At 43.0% G+C, this 15,659-nt stretch overlaps 1 non-coding gene across 1 annotated transcript; it reads right to left on the minus strand.

Annotated features, from left to right (window-relative positions):
- Positions 1–1,533: 1,533 nt before the first annotated feature.
- On the minus strand, positions 1,534–1,671 carry LOC119934844. Its single transcript, XR_005453021.1, has one exon. It is a non-coding gene; the product is annotated as a small nucleolar RNA SNORA7 (small nucleolar RNA).
- Between the last annotated feature and the right edge of the window lie 13,988 nt (positions 1,672–15,659).

Below are 15,659 nucleotides of genomic sequence, written 5' to 3' on the forward strand. Positions count from 1 at the left end.
GGTATTTGTTAAGGGCTGATTCCCTAGGTGATGCAGTAAGAAGGAAAAATGGGATGTAGGAGATGAGACATTAGTCAGGTAAGACTTTGTGGAGGAGATATAAGTTTAGAAGAGCTTTGAAGAGGAATTTACTCCTATAACTAATACAATCCTGTGATAAATAAATGCCGCTACCAAACCATTTGTAGTTTTTCTCAGAGATAAGGGATTCCAGGCAAGCAAGTTTTTCTTGGAGAATGCTAATCATGGTTAAACACAGGTAAAAAATGAATACTAAACATGGTTAAACCCAGGATTTTGATCTTTTATTGCCTTCTGGAACATGCTTTTTCTTTTTGAAAAAAGTAAAATAAGTAAAATTCAAGAATAGTGCCTTGTCCCACAAAGGGCTTACAGTCTAGGTGGAGAAGGGCAGACTCATGGTCAGGGAACGGTTCTATCAACTCTGCTGTATTACACTCTCCCAAGCCTTGGTAGTGATGATAATAATGATGATAATTATGGTATTTGTTACTTTGTGCCAGGCACTGTACTAAGCGCTGGAGTGGGTACAAGCAAATCAGGTAGGACACAGTTCCTGCCCCACTTGGGGCTCAGAGTCTCCATCCCCATTTTACAGATGAGGGAACTGAGGCCCAGAGAAGAGATTTTCTCAAGGTCATACAGCAGATGTGGTGGAGATGGGATTAGAACCCATGACCTTCTGGAATCCCAGGCCTGGGCTCTAGCCACTAGGCCATGCTGCTTTTCAACTGATCTATTACTGAGAGTCCATTTTTCTTTGTAAACACCATTTTATTTTTAGAATGAAATAAAATGGAAATGAAAACAACCCTTTCAGTTTAGATTTTGCTCATAAGAAATAAGGCACTATTATCAAGCCACCCTATTTCTTTTAACTTTTTTTGCTATTTGTTAAGGGGGAAAAAAAGTTAATCTTGGTTCAGATGTCCTATAATAATTTTATGAAATCAATGAGCCTAAAGTAATGTTCTTTTGGAGTTTAGTGATTTTCTTCCAAGGACTTTAAAAATGTCCTATCATTTAGGGTCCTATTCTTTGAGGAGGCTATTAATGCCACTTCTTTACGGATGTTGAACCGAGACAGCAAGAAGTTAAGTGCCATTTCCAGTGTCACACTATGGAGGTGGATGTGAGGCTCATAAGGATATGAGGCTATCTGTCTAGTGCTTTTACCAGAGGGCCATGCAGCATCCCCAAATTAATTAATCAGTCAGTCAGTCAATCATATTTATTGATCACTTACTCTGTGGAGAGAACTGTACTAAGCACTTGGGAGAGTGGTTGTTATTGTCTTACGCTGTCGAGTCATAGCCGACCCATAGCGATGCCATGGACACATCTCTCTCAGAATGCCCACCTTCATCTGCAATCGTTCTGGTAGTGTATCCCTAGAGTTTTCTTGATAAAAATATGGAAGTGGTTTACCATTGCCTCCTTCTGCACAGTAAACCTGAGTCTCCGCCCTCGACTCTCTCCAATGCTGCCGCTGCCCGGCACAGGTGAGTTTTGACTTGTAGCAGATTGCCTTCCACTCGCTAGTCACTGGCCAAGCTAGGAATGGAATTGGTTGGTCTCTGCTTGACTCTCGCTCCCATAGTCGAGACTGGTGGAATACTGGAAACTCTCCAGGTGTGACCCTGAGAGGCCACTTGGGAGAATTCCTTATAACAATTACAACAGACGCATTCCCCACTCTTTAAAAATGAGGAAGGCAGTTTCAGATCCCTGGATTTTGTGAGGTTTAAATTCCTCCTCTTGTATGAAAAGAGGGTAAAACATGAAAACGGAAATAAACTATAAAAGCAGTAAACTTCTCAGAAAAAGTACCATCTTTTATATTGTGAACCCACGAGGGATTGGAATGGTGTCTCATCTGGTTATCTCACATGTACTTTAACACGGTGGTAAACATTCAAAGCCAGTTATTAGAGATCTGTATGGCTCTTGGAAAATTAGAGTGGAAATGAATCCATATGGTGAAAAAGAATCCAGGATAGGGAAAATGCAACTTGCTTTTTGATTTGGGAAGTCGAGTTTACAGTGATCTAAAGTGAACCAGTCCACAGGCAAGGTGATACCGAGACACGGTAGCAAAAAAAAAAAAAATACTTTCTAGTAACAGTAGTAGACAGCATTCTTATCCGGACTGCAGCAATTGAGGTAGGGTCACTTTCTGAGCAAAGCCCGTGAGACCAAAAAACGGAATCTCAGAATCCCCAAAGACAGCAAATCCTTCTGCTTCCCCAAGACGGACTACGCAGGTACTCCAAGTACAAAGAACTGTAGGGCCTGATTAAGTCTTTTCATTTACCCTTATACATCATCAGCAATGCTCCTTTTGCAAAGGGCGATAGTTGCCTTTTGTGTTTGAAGAGAATGTAGCCGATTGTGTTCCCACTTATGTGGGAGCCTGGCTGAGGAGACCAATGTATGACCTGCATTCCCTGCTACATTGTATACCGGTCCAGGCTGAAGATAAACGATGCCTTTTTATAATTGACAACACAATAATGCATTTCCATCAAATATTTTGGAAAAATCTGGGAAAGGGTAACCGTACTCCACTAAAGCAATATTCTTTCCCAGAGAAATCCATGAATTAATGAGAATTGCCCAGTTAGCAGAAAAGCATAATGAGATTTATATAGGTTCTAGTACATAAAGTTCTCGAGGAATCTGAAATGAAAAGATGTCTTTGCCTCTGATATGTGTTCAGACTAAGTCAGTGACTCTGAATTAACTGATCTGGATTAACAGAAGAATTGATTTAAGGGAAATGTGTATATGTGTGGCAATGAAACCTGCTTTGCTATTGCTACTCTGACACCTTTTCAGCATATAATATTCATCTTTTAAAGTTACAGCCTAATACTGTACACATGTGATACGTTTTGCTTATATTACAGCAAGAGACAGTTTTTCCGGAGCTAGCTTAGGAAAACTTCCTAACAAAAAAAATGTATTCAAAAGTTCAAACGCAGCATCCAGGAAATTTTTATGTTTCTACTTTTAAAATAGGGTTTTGGGGTATTTTATGTTTTGATTTGTTGAAAGATATTATAAACAAGTTTCACTCTGATCATCTCTTCAGGCTTAAAAATGAAAGACTGACGAGTAGAAGAAAGTTGTTCTTTATTCTTATGTGCTGGATAGAAGGAATCACTTTATGTCAAACTAATTACAGGCGTGTTTTATTAATTTGATGCTTTGTTGTTGCCGAGAATCTTTGCGAACACTTAGCTGAATGTTTATTCTTCAGAAGCGAGTATTAAACTGTTTTTTCAAGGGAGGAAGCTGAGTCACAGAAAACTGAGATGACTTGCTTAAGTCAGTCAGTGGTGGAGCCAAGAATAGAATCCAGGAATTTGGCTTCTCATTGCCTTCTCTTTCCATTGGACCCCTTCCTTGCTTTTTATTACTGAAAAGCAAATGCCTTTTTTCTCAATGGCACAACTTGCAGTTTTTAGTAAATACATTTCATTGTTTTCTTTGACTTGGATGCGATTAGCCCACATTTTCGGTTAGATTTTGAGGTAACAGAGAACTGAACCTAACTAAGGGCTGCAATTTACTCATTCATGGATTCTATCCACCCCCATTATCTCAGATCCCAAGCAGTACAAATTGTCAGCAGACAATTATGGCCTTTGCTAGGTTTATTTGGTTTGGCTTGGTCTCAGCTTTCCAAAGACACACTGTATTTGTAAAAACAGATCATTAATGATAACAACAGAAGAAGTGTCTGAATTATTGGGTGGATGCAGGGGTTAGAATTATTTTTCTGAATGTCTGTATTTTAAAAGCATATTTTCCAGGTTGCCACTGGACCAAAAGATTGTCAAGATTAGTTGCTCATTGTTTCACTGTTTTCCTAGCACTGTGACAATAAAGCATCTTCACAACTTAATGGGTGAAATCTGGCCTGCTAGACAGGCACAAAAAAAATGTTAAAGGCTTATCATAACAATTAGCTAATGTGTCAACAATTAGCACTTTCCATCAACCTGCTCTGAAAGTAGACTCTTCTTATCCTCATGCAGACAAAAATGCAATGATGTAGTAAAGAAAAGCAGAAAAATTGGCTCCTCTAGCCCCTTGCTGTAGCCAACCAAATCCCCTGGGTATTGTTTACCATGATTATTCTTCCATTATGGTGTTATTGCATGGGCTGGGGGAGTTAGCTAGACTCAAAATAAGCCTTTTTTTGAATATTCAAAAATACTTCTTTGGCTGCTTCTAGAAAACTGGAGCAGAAAAAAAAAACTGCTGTGAAAAGGTCAGCCAGTAACAGTGCTTCAGTGTTTAACTGGTAAATATTTCCAAAAAAAGTATTTCTAATATTTTACCACTTGGAAGTTTTTTAATGGGTCTCCAGTCCAAGCGCAACTCAATCAATGAAGGATTTCCAAAGTTTATGGTGGGAATTCCTTACAATGGACACATTATATTCTTCAGCTCTTTACACTGCTGCTTGGCCAAAATGTTTTTACATCCTTTATGTAATCCTCCCAGTTATAAAAGAACATTTATACTACACTTTTTGTAAAGAACCACACAACATTCTGTGTAGATCTGCATATTTCTGTAAATACCGCAGGCTTTTCTTAATAACAGCCTTAAAAATAGCTTGTATAACTCTGGTATGTTTATTGAGCACTTACTGTGTGCAGAATATTGTACTGAACTCTGAGCAATTTTAAATTCTAAAAATTTCATTAAAAAAGGATTATGTTTCTGCTCCGCACACAGTGATCATGATGATGATGATGATGATTCACTCATTCAATCATACTTATTGAGTGCCTACTGTGTGCAAAGCCCTGAACTAAGCGCTTGGGAGATGGTGATGATGATGATGATGTCATCTCCGGTGATTCTTAGGAGACTATTATCAAGTTCAAACACCCCCGGAGCTGATGAGAGATCTGCCGCATCTGATGGCTGAAATCATAGTCATGAAGGGTCAATGCCAACTGTATTTTTTAAAAAAGGCAGTGCAGTTTTAAGAGCAACACCCTGCCTGAAAGCCAGAGCTGGTGATTTAGAATAGGAATGGAGGCTAAAAGACAAGCACCTCATCTGATGCCAAACACTCATAGGTGATTTTTTTTACTCCAGTTACGTATTTTTGAGATGACATGGGAGAGCATGCAGAAAGATACATGGGTAGGTAGGTAAGCCTCTGCATCCTGGAAAAAAACCCCGCTTATTAGATCTCTCCTGGCTTCTAAGAAAAGTACTGGCTATGATCTTCTGTTGGGAGGATTAGCGTGGCTCAGTGGAAAGAGCCCGGGCTTGGGAGTCCGAGGTCATGGGTTCGAATACCGACTCCGCCATCTGTCAGCTGTGTGACTTTGGGCAAGTCACTTCACTTCTCTGGGCCTCCGTTACCTCAACTGTAAAATGGGGATGAAGACTGTGATCCTCCCGGGCGACAACCTGATCACCTTGTAACCTCCCCAGCGCTTAGAACAGTGCCTTGCACGTAGTAAGCGCTTAATAAATGCCATTATTATTCATTATCTGGAAGAGGACATGGAGGGGGTTTTGGGGTTGATGCTGCTTTGGAGAAGCAGAGTGGCTCAGTGGAAAGAGCCCGGGCTTGGGAGTCAGAGGTCATGGGTTCGAATCCTACCTCCACCAACTGTCAGCTGTGTGACTTTGGGCGGGTCACTTCACTTCTCTGGGCCTCCGTTACCTCGTCTGGAAAATGGTGATAAAGACTGTGCCCCCCGTGGGCAACCTAATCTCCTTGTATCCCCCCAGTGCTTAGAACAGTGGTTTGCACATAGTAAGTGCTCAATAAATGCCATCATTATTATAAGCGCTTAGTACAGTGCTCTGCACACACTAAGTTCTCAATAAATACGATTGATTGATTGATTGATTGAGGATTACAAATACACTTTATAGCATTGAGGAAACCAATTTTGTGATGAGATGTCATTTATGTCTGAGAGACAATGGCAAGACAAAGGAGCATTTCACTGTTTTGACCTTGTACGAGAAATACAAAAGCGCTTAGTACAGTGCTCTGCACATAGTAAGCGCTCAATAAATACGATTGATGAAATACATTTTGCAGCACAAGGTGAATCTCATGTGTTTGCCCATTTTACAGGTCAGATCCTTTAAAAGTGGGAATGTTAAGCATTTCATGGAGCTTTCAAAGTTTGAAAATGTATACTTTTTTTCATAGTCCTTTCTGTCATCCAAGTAATCCTTTTTAATTTTTTTAATTTTTCTTGACTCATTACCTTCTCTTCCTTCCCACTCCCATCCCCCCATTTCCCCTCACCCTATCCTCCCCATTACTTTCACCCCATTCCAACAAGTGCCCAGGACCTAGTCCCCCATTCCACACAGATCTTCTGCAACTCCACTGTGGATTGGTGCCATGCTGAAAGCCATATGTTCCCTTTTTAACCTTTTCCAGATGTGGCTCCCCCTTCTCCTTCCTTTCCTGTTCAGCTCAGACCCAGGACCCTCCAAGTTGTGAAGTGGGAGGGATGGACTGACCCCTCCCCAGCTTCCTACCTCCCATGGACCCATTCTATTTCTCTGGGGGTCCTGGGTGATTGTAAGGGTTATAAACTCCTCATAGGCAGGGATTGCCTCGACTTACTCCATTCCACTCGCCCAAGTGGCTCATTCATTCATTCAATCATTTATTGAGCACTTCCTGTGTGCAGAGCACCGTACTAAGGGTTTGGGAGAGTATGATATAACAATAAACAGACACATTCTCTGCTCACAAGGAGTTTACAATCTAGAGGGGGAGATAGATGTTAATCCAAATAAGTAAATTGCAGTGGTGAGTTCAGCTATCTGCACACAGGATGTGCTCAGGAATACTATGCTGACTGGTTGATCTGAATTGCAGGGAAGTGCAAGAAAGGTTAAAAAAAAGGAGACAGTTTGATTCTCAGCTCCGGGCTGACGTGGTGTACGTTTGTGAGGCCGGGGGGCCTGCGTGATTGTAAACAGACTCAACACTTCTTACATCAGATTTAATTAGACTGTGAGACCCATTCGATTGTATTTATTGAATGCTTACCGTGTGCAAAGCACTGTTATGAGCTCTTGGGAGAGTACAGTATAACAACCAATGGACACATTCCTGCCCACAATGAGCTCACAGGCTAGAGGAGGAGATGGATAAATAAATAAATAGATAAATAAATAAATTACATATCTATATATACACTTAGATATATACATAATGTGCTGTGGGGATGGGAGGGAGGATGAATGAAGGAGCAGGTAAGAGCGGTGCAGAAGGGAGTGGGAGAAGAGGAGAGGAGGGCTTAGTCAGGGAAGGCATCTTGGAGGAGATGAGCCCTATGTGGGACAGGGACTGTGTCTGACCTGATTAGCTTGCAGCATGGTTCAGTTGAAACAGCCCGGGCTTTGGAGTCAGGGGTCATGGGTTCGAATCCCAGCTCTGCCAATTGTCAGCTGTGTGACTTTGGGCAAGTCACTTAACTTCTCTGTGCCTCAGTTCCCTCATCTGTAAAATGGGGATTAAGACTGTGAGCCCCGGGTGGGACAACCTGATCACCTTGTAACCTCCCTAGTGCTTAGAACAGTGCTTTGCACATAGTAAGAGCTTAATAAATGCCATAATTATTATTATTATTATTATCTACCCCAGGGCTTAGTGTGTGCTTAGCACATAGTGAGCGCTTAACCAATACCACAATTTTGAATTGTGAACAAATCATAGCCACCAATAGGCTCAAGGGTCTGATGCGTGACACCTCTCATCCCCACCCATCATCACTGGGGTGAAGACCAGTTGACCCACTGGAACAGGATGGGTAGAATGGCAGCTGTGGCTGCCATGTGACCCAATGCTCCACCATCAGGCTCCTGGGATCATGGTGGGTGCCTCACTCTCTACCTGCCTTTGGAGTGGGAAAGGGAGAAGGCTGTATTATGAAATGTTTGGGAATATTGTGAGCATTAAACCAATCAGCAATCTACCGTTGCTTTCCTCTGTGTCTAACAGAAACTCCTTAACATTGGTTGAAAGCAATTCTTGCCCCCTGCCATCTTGCTTCACTGGTTTCCCAACAGATTCACTTCACTCCTCTAACACCAACCTACTCACTGTATCTCGATCTCGTCTATCTCACCACTGACCCCTTGTCCATGTCCTGCCTCTGGCCTGGAGCTCCCCACTGTTTTTTTTTAATTGCATTTATTAAGCGCTTACTATATGCAAAGCACTGTTCTAAGTGCTGGGGAGGTTACAAGATGATCAGGTTGTCCCACAGGGGGCTCACAGTCTTCATCCCCATTTTCCAGATGAGGTAACTGAGGCACAGAAGTGATTTGCCCAAAGTCACACAGCTGACAAGTGGCGGAGGCAGGATTTGAAACCATGACCTCTGACTCCAAAGCCTAGGCTCTTTCCACTGAGCCACACTGCTTCTCTATCCGATAGACTTCATATCCGATAGACCATCACACTCCCCACCTTCAATTATTATCTGTCTTAACTCTAGACTTTAAACTACTTATGAGCAGGGAGTTAGGGATTGTACCCATAAGGAGTGTTAGGAGACCCTCTCTTATATTGCATTCTCCCAAATGCTTAGTACAGTGCTCTGCACACAGTAAGAGCTCAATAAATATGATTGATCGATTGATTGTTGAACTGCTGTGTTTTTTGCAGTTTGACTTGTATTCATTCATTCATTCATTCATTCAATCATATTAATTGAGCGCTTACTGTGTGCAAAGCACTGTACTAAGCGCTTGGGAAGTACAAGTTGGCAACATATAGAGATGGTCCCTACCCAACAACAGGCTCACAGTCTAGAAGGGGAAGACAGACAACAAAACCAAACATATTAACAAAATAAAATAAATAGAATAAATATGTACAAATAAAATAAATAAATAGAGTAATAAATACGTACAAACATATACATATATACAGGTGCTGTGGGGAGGGGAAGGAGGTAAGGCGGGCGGATGGGGCGGGGGAGGAGGGGGGAGGAAGGAGGGGGCTCAGTCTGGGAATCAATCAATCAATCAATCAATCGAATTTATTGAGTGCTTACTGTGTGCAGAGCACTGTACTAAGCACTTGGGAAGTACAAGTTGGCAACATATAGAGACAGTCACTACCCAACAGTGGGCTCACAGTCTAGAAGGGGGAGACAGAGAACAAAACCAAATGTATTAACAAAATAAAATAAATAGAATAAATATGTATAAATAAAATAAATAGAGTAATAAATACATACAAACATATACATATATACAGGTGCTGTGGGGAGGGGAAGGAGGTAAGATGGGGGGATGGGAAGGGGGAGGAGGGGGAGAGGAAGGACGGGGCTCAGTGTGGGAAGGCCTCCTGGAGGAGGTGAGCTCTCAGTAGGGCTTTGAAGGGAGGAAGAGAGCTAGCTTGGCAGATGTGCCGAGGGAGGGCATTCCAGGCCAGGGGGATGACATGAGCCGGGGGTTGATGGCAGGACGGGCGAGAACGAGGCACAGTGAGGAGATTAGCGGCAGAGGAGCAGAGGGTGTGGGCCGGGCTGTAGAAGGAGAGAAGGGAGGTGAGGTAGGAGGGGGCAAGGTGATGGACAGCCTTGTAGCCGAGGGTGAGGAGTTTTTGCCTGATGCGTAGGTTGATTGTCAGCCACTGGAGATTTTTGAGGAGGGGAGTAACATGCTCAGAGCGTTTCTGCACAAAGACAATCCGGGCAGCGGCCTGAAGTATGAATTGAAGCGGGGACAGACAGGAGGATGGGAGATCAGAGAGGAGGCTGATGCAGTAATCCAGTCAGGATAGGATGAGCGATTGAATAAGCAGGGTAGCAGTTTGGATGGAGAGGAAAGGGCGGATCTCGGCTATGTTGCGGAGGTGAGATTGGCAGGTTTTGGTGACGGATTGGATGTGAGGGGTGAACGAGAGAGCGGAGTCAAGGATGACACCAAGGTTGTGGGCTTGTGAGACGGGAATGATGGTAGTGCTGTCAACAGTGATGGGAAAGTCAGGGAGAGGACAGGGTTTAGGAGGGAAGATAAGGAGTTCAGTCCTGGACATGTTGAGTTTTAGATGGTGGGCAGACATCCAGATGGAGATGTTCTAAAGGCAGGAGGAGATGCGAGCCTGGAGGGAAGGAGAGAGAGCGGGGACAGAGATGTAGATTTGGTTGTCATCAGCGTAGAGATGATAGTTGAAGCCATGAGAGTGAATGAGTTCACCAAGGGAGTGAGTGTAGATCGAGAACAGAAGGGGGTATTTGTACCTTCTCCAGTGCTTAAAACAGTACTGGACACATAGTAAGTACTTAACAAGTGCCATTAATAAGAATTATTATTATTGTGGTACTTGTTAAAGTGCTTACTATGTGCCAGGCACTGTTCTAAGCACTGAGGTAGATGCAAGATAATTGGGTTGAACACAGTCCCTGTTCCATGCAGGGCTCACAGTCTTAACTTCCATTTTACAGATGAGGGAACTAAGGTACGGAGAAGTTAAATGACTTGCCCAAGGTCATACAGCAGACAAGTGGCAGAGCCAGAATTAGAACACAGGTCCTTTTGACGTTCAGGCCCATGCTCTATCCACTAGACCATTATGCTTTTCATTATTATTAGTGAATCTGCAAGACCCAGGTAGTGCAGTTCCATTTCATGATCTTAATAAAAAATAATAATATTAATATTTTTTAAGCTCTTACTATGTGGCAAGCACTGAATTAAGTGCTGACATAGATGCAGTATGTACACAGATCGAACCTAGTCCCTGACCAACAACAGGGCTCACAGTCTAAGTAGGAGATAGAACAGGAATTGATAATCCTCCTTTTATAGGTAAGGGAGAACAGATCTTGTGTCCTTACTCTACAGATGTGGGAACTGTAGTTCAGAGAAGTTAATAATAATAATGATAATAATAATAATAAGTATGGTATTTGTTAAGCGCTTACTATGTGCCAAGCACTGTTCTAAGCACTGGGGTAGATACAAGGTAATCAGGTTGTCCCACGTGGGGCTCACAGTCTTAATCCCCATTTTACAGATGAGGTAACTGAGGCACAGAGTAATCAAGTGCTTAGTACAGTGCTCTGCACACTGTAAGTTCTCAATAAATACGATTGATTGATTAAGTGGCTTGCCCAAGGTCACACAGCAAACAAGTGGCGGGGCTGGGACTTTTTTTTATAGCATTTGTTAAGTGCTTACTATGAGCAAAGCATTGTTCTAAGTGCTGAGGGGATACAAGGTAATCAGTTTGTCCCACATGGGGCTCACAGTCTTCATCCCCATTTTACAGATGAAGGAACTGAGGCTCAGAGAAGTTAAGTGGCTTGCCAAGGGCATACAGATGACAGGTGGAGCTGGGATTTGAACCCATGACCTCTGACCCCCAAACCCACTCTCTTTCCACTCTCTTTCCACCATCCTCGAGTTGGGCAGGACATTCTACAGCTCTCTATCTAGTTCTTGGCTGGAACTTTATCAGACAACGTGGGTGGTGACAGCGGAGCCGTGCATATGCCTGTTCACTTGTTGTATTTTACCTCCTGGAAAGTTTGTGCAGCCACCGGTCTGCTGCATGAGACATGGGTGAAAGAAAATACAGTGTTAGATAAAGGGCGCCTCCCTAAAACAGCTAGATTTGCCTTCCCCAAACAAGGCATTAAAAAGAAGCAAAAGAGATGTGTGATTTGGCCAGAATCCAAAAGGGGACTCGGCATGAGTAAAGTGAAAAACTATAAAACTCTGATTAGCAATATCTGCTGACAGATCATGTTTTAATCGGAGACACAATCGAAAAGGACACAATAAGATAAACTCAAAGATTTAAAACTACGTACCATGATTTTAAGCAGGAAAACCTCCAAATGGATCGATCTTCCGCTCAATCGGTTCTCCCCTCTCATCCTGCCTTGCGATCTCCTAGTACAATCCAGCCGGCATACTTTGCTCCCCTAATGGCAACCTACCTACTCTCTGAATTTACATCTTGTCCATCTCGCTACCGACCCCTGGCCCACGTCTTACCTCTGGCCCGGAACTCCATCCCTCTTCATTACTGACAGACAACTTTTTACCCCATCTTCAAAGCCCTACTAAAATCATTTCTCCTTCAAAACACCTTCCCGACTAACCCCTCATTTCCCCCACTACTCACTGCTCCTTCTGTGTCATCTGTGCATTTCGGTCTCTACCTCTTAAGCACTTCGATACTCATCTCACCCCAGCCCTACTGCACTTATGTACGTATCCTTTTACTCTGCCTCTTCCCCTCTCTGCTATTTATTTTAATGTCTGTCTCCCTCACTAGCCTGTAAGCTTCCAGAGGGTGAGTATCTTGTCTACCAACACTATCCTGTTGTTCCCACCCAAATGCATAGTTCAGTGCTCCGCACACAATAATCACTCAATAAATATCCCTGATTGATTGGTTGATTGATTCCCTGGCCTACGTTCCCATCAGTTTCCTTAAGAGGTAGGGGTTTGCCCACATTGAGCCAGCTTTGAAGAATTAGAAGAGTTTCTAATTCACCCAGTATCAGGGGGAAAACAGAGACAGCAGAAAAACTTCTCCACTTCAAGGCAACTCTGGAACTTGGTTCTGCCCGAGGCCACCGCTTATTATGTGGGACTAAAAGAGGTCATTAGTTAGTCCTTTTGCTTCCTGGGAAAGGCGGCTTTCCTTTCCTTCTTTTGCAAGCTTTTGCAGGATCTTTTTTGCAGGATTCTTTTGCAGGATCTTTGGATAGCCTTTTGTAGGACCATAGTACAGCATCACCAACACACAGTAAGTGAATTCTTCCTTTTTTAGGATTTGTTAAATGCATCCTATGTGACACGCTCTGTACAAAGCACTGGGGTAGACACAGCTAATGAGATTGGACACAGTCCGTGTCCCACATGGGACTCACAGTCTTAATCCCCATTTTGCAGATAAGGAAACTGAGGCACCGAGAAATGAAGTGACTCACCTAAGGTCTCACAGCAGACAAGTGGCAGAACTGGCATTAGAACCCAGGTCCTTCTAACTCCCAGACCCATTCTCTATCTGCTGGCCATCCTCCTGTCTCTCCCCACTTCAATCTATACTTCACGCTGCTGCCCGGATCATCTTTGTGCAGAAACGCTCTGGACGTGTTTCTTCCCTCCTCAAAAATCTCCAGTGGCTACCAATCAACCTATGCATCAGGCAAAAACTCCTCACCCTCAACTTCAAGGCTGTCCATCACCTCACCCCCTCCTACCTCACCTCCCTTCTCTCCTTCTCCAGCCCAGCCCGCACCCTCTGTTCCTCTGCTGCTAACCTCCTCACTGTGCCTCGTTCTTGCCTGTCCGGCCATCGACCCCCGGCCAACATCCTCCCCCTGGCCTGGAATGCCCTCTCTCCCCATATCCGCCAAGGTAGCTCTCTTCCTCCCTTCAAAGCCCTACTGAGAGCTCCCCTCCTCCAGGAGGCCTTCCCAGACTGAGCCTCCTCCTTCCTCTCCCCCTCCCCAGCCCCCCGCCCTACCTCTTTCCCCTCCCCACAGCACCTGTATATATGTTTGTACAGATTTATTACTCTACTCATTTTACTTGTACATATTTACTATTCCATTTATTTTATTTTGTTAATATGTTTTGTTTTGTTGTCTGTCTCCCCCTTCTAGACTATGAGCCCACTGTTGGGTAGGGACCGTCTCTATATGTTGCCAACTTGTACTTCCCAAGCGCTTAGTACAGTGCTCTGCACACAGTAAGCGCTCAATAAATATGATTGAATGAATGAATGAATGAACGTTGCTTCTCCTGGAAAGTGAGAATAGTTATGTTTAGACTTTCATAGGGTTTGCATAGATTTAGTTTAGTTTAAAATCAAGGACTGAATAATCCGATTTACTGAGCTTTGGCTCTAAGCTATCAAGTGTCTTTTGAATTTGCCCCTTGACTTTTATGATATGTAAGCCTTCTTGGCCAATTTCAGAAATCTTTTCTTAATTTGATTTGGGGTGGGTATACTGTGAATCCTTGGTTTTGGAGGTGAGGAGAATTTTAAAAATGCCCATAGAGTAGTAGTGGTAATAATCAATTAGCCAGTGATATTTACTGAGGGTTTACTTGTCTACGGCGTTGGTACTTAAGTTTCCCCACAAGGAACTTGTTCTTTTCATATTGGGAAGCAGCGTGGGTCAGTGGAAAGAGCACGGGCTTGCGAGCCAGAGGTCATGGGTTCTAATCCCTGCTCTGCCACTTGTCAGCTGTGTGACTTTGGGCAAGTCACTTAATTTATCTGTGCTTCAGTTACCGCGTCTGTAAAATGGGATTAAGACTGTGAGCCCCATGTGGGGACAACCTGATCACCTTGTATCCCCCCCAGCGCTTAGAACAGTGCTTTGCACATAGTAAGTGCTTAACAAATGCCATCATTATTATAGAGGGATGGTGGTAGTAGCAGGAGTAGTAATAGTAGTAGTACTAGTAATTATAGTAATAGTAATAATAATAATAATGATATTAATTATGGTATTTGTTAAACACTTATTATGTGCCAGGCACTGTACTAAGCACTAGGGTGGATAGAAGCAAATTGGGTTGGACACAGTCTCTGTCCCACATGGGATTTACAGCCTTAATCCCCATTTTACAGATGAGGTAACTGAGGTTCAGAGATGTGAAGTAACTTGCCCTAGTTCACACGGGAGAGAAGTGGCGAAGTCAGGATAAGAATTCATGACCATCTGACTCTCAGGCCCATACTCAATCCACTAAACTATGCTGCTTCCAATGAATAATAATAACAATAATAATTATGGTATTTATTAAGCACTTACTATGTGCCAAGCACTGTTCTAAGCACTGGGTAGATTCAAAGTAAATCAGGTTGGACAAAGTCCCTATCCCACATGAGGCTCACAGTCTTAACCCCCAGTTTCCAGATGAGGGAACTAAGGCCCAGAGCAGCAGAGTAACTTGCCCAAGGCCACACCGCAGACATGTGGCAGAGCCAGGATTAGAACTCACGACCTTTGACTCCCAAGCCTGTGCTCTCGCCACTAGGCCATGCTCCTTCCCATGAGGTTCATTCATTGGCCGGGAATCAAACCTTGGTCAACTGCTCGGAAGGCAGCTATGTTAACTATCATACCACGAAGTAGTAGTACTAGTAATGATCCCTGAAGAATAATCAAAGCCTCCATCCATGGCATTCTGCTTTCTACAACCTTTTTGAGAAATTAAGTGTACTGTTACTACTGCTAGTATTACTATTAGTACTAATAATATGTAAAATTTGTATAGAGCTTTTATTTTTCTGAAGTGCTTTGCCGTTATCTATCTCATTTAATCCTCCCAACATAAACCTATAGATCGACTTGTATTTCCCAAGCGCTTAGTACAGTGCTCTGCACACAGTAAGCGCTCAATAAATATCACTGAATGAATGAATGAATGAATTTAAAATAGGCTAAATTTAAAATCTAAAAATTAAAAAGACCCTGAATATTGGAAAAAAAATCTTATTGGGTTCTTTGTTCAACCCTCAAATATTGGCAAGGTTTATCACCTCTCTACTCCAGACCTCCACCCTTATGTCTTCTCCACTGTCAAAACTGATTCCACTCTTGGCACAGGGCTGTGATCAGGCTTTGTAAACATTA

This window comes from Tachyglossus aculeatus, chromosome 1 (assembly GCF_015852505.1).
Source record: "Tachyglossus aculeatus isolate mTacAcu1 chromosome 1, mTacAcu1.pri, whole genome shotgun sequence".
NCBI lineage: Eukaryota > Metazoa > Chordata > Mammalia > Monotremata > Tachyglossidae > Tachyglossus > Tachyglossus aculeatus.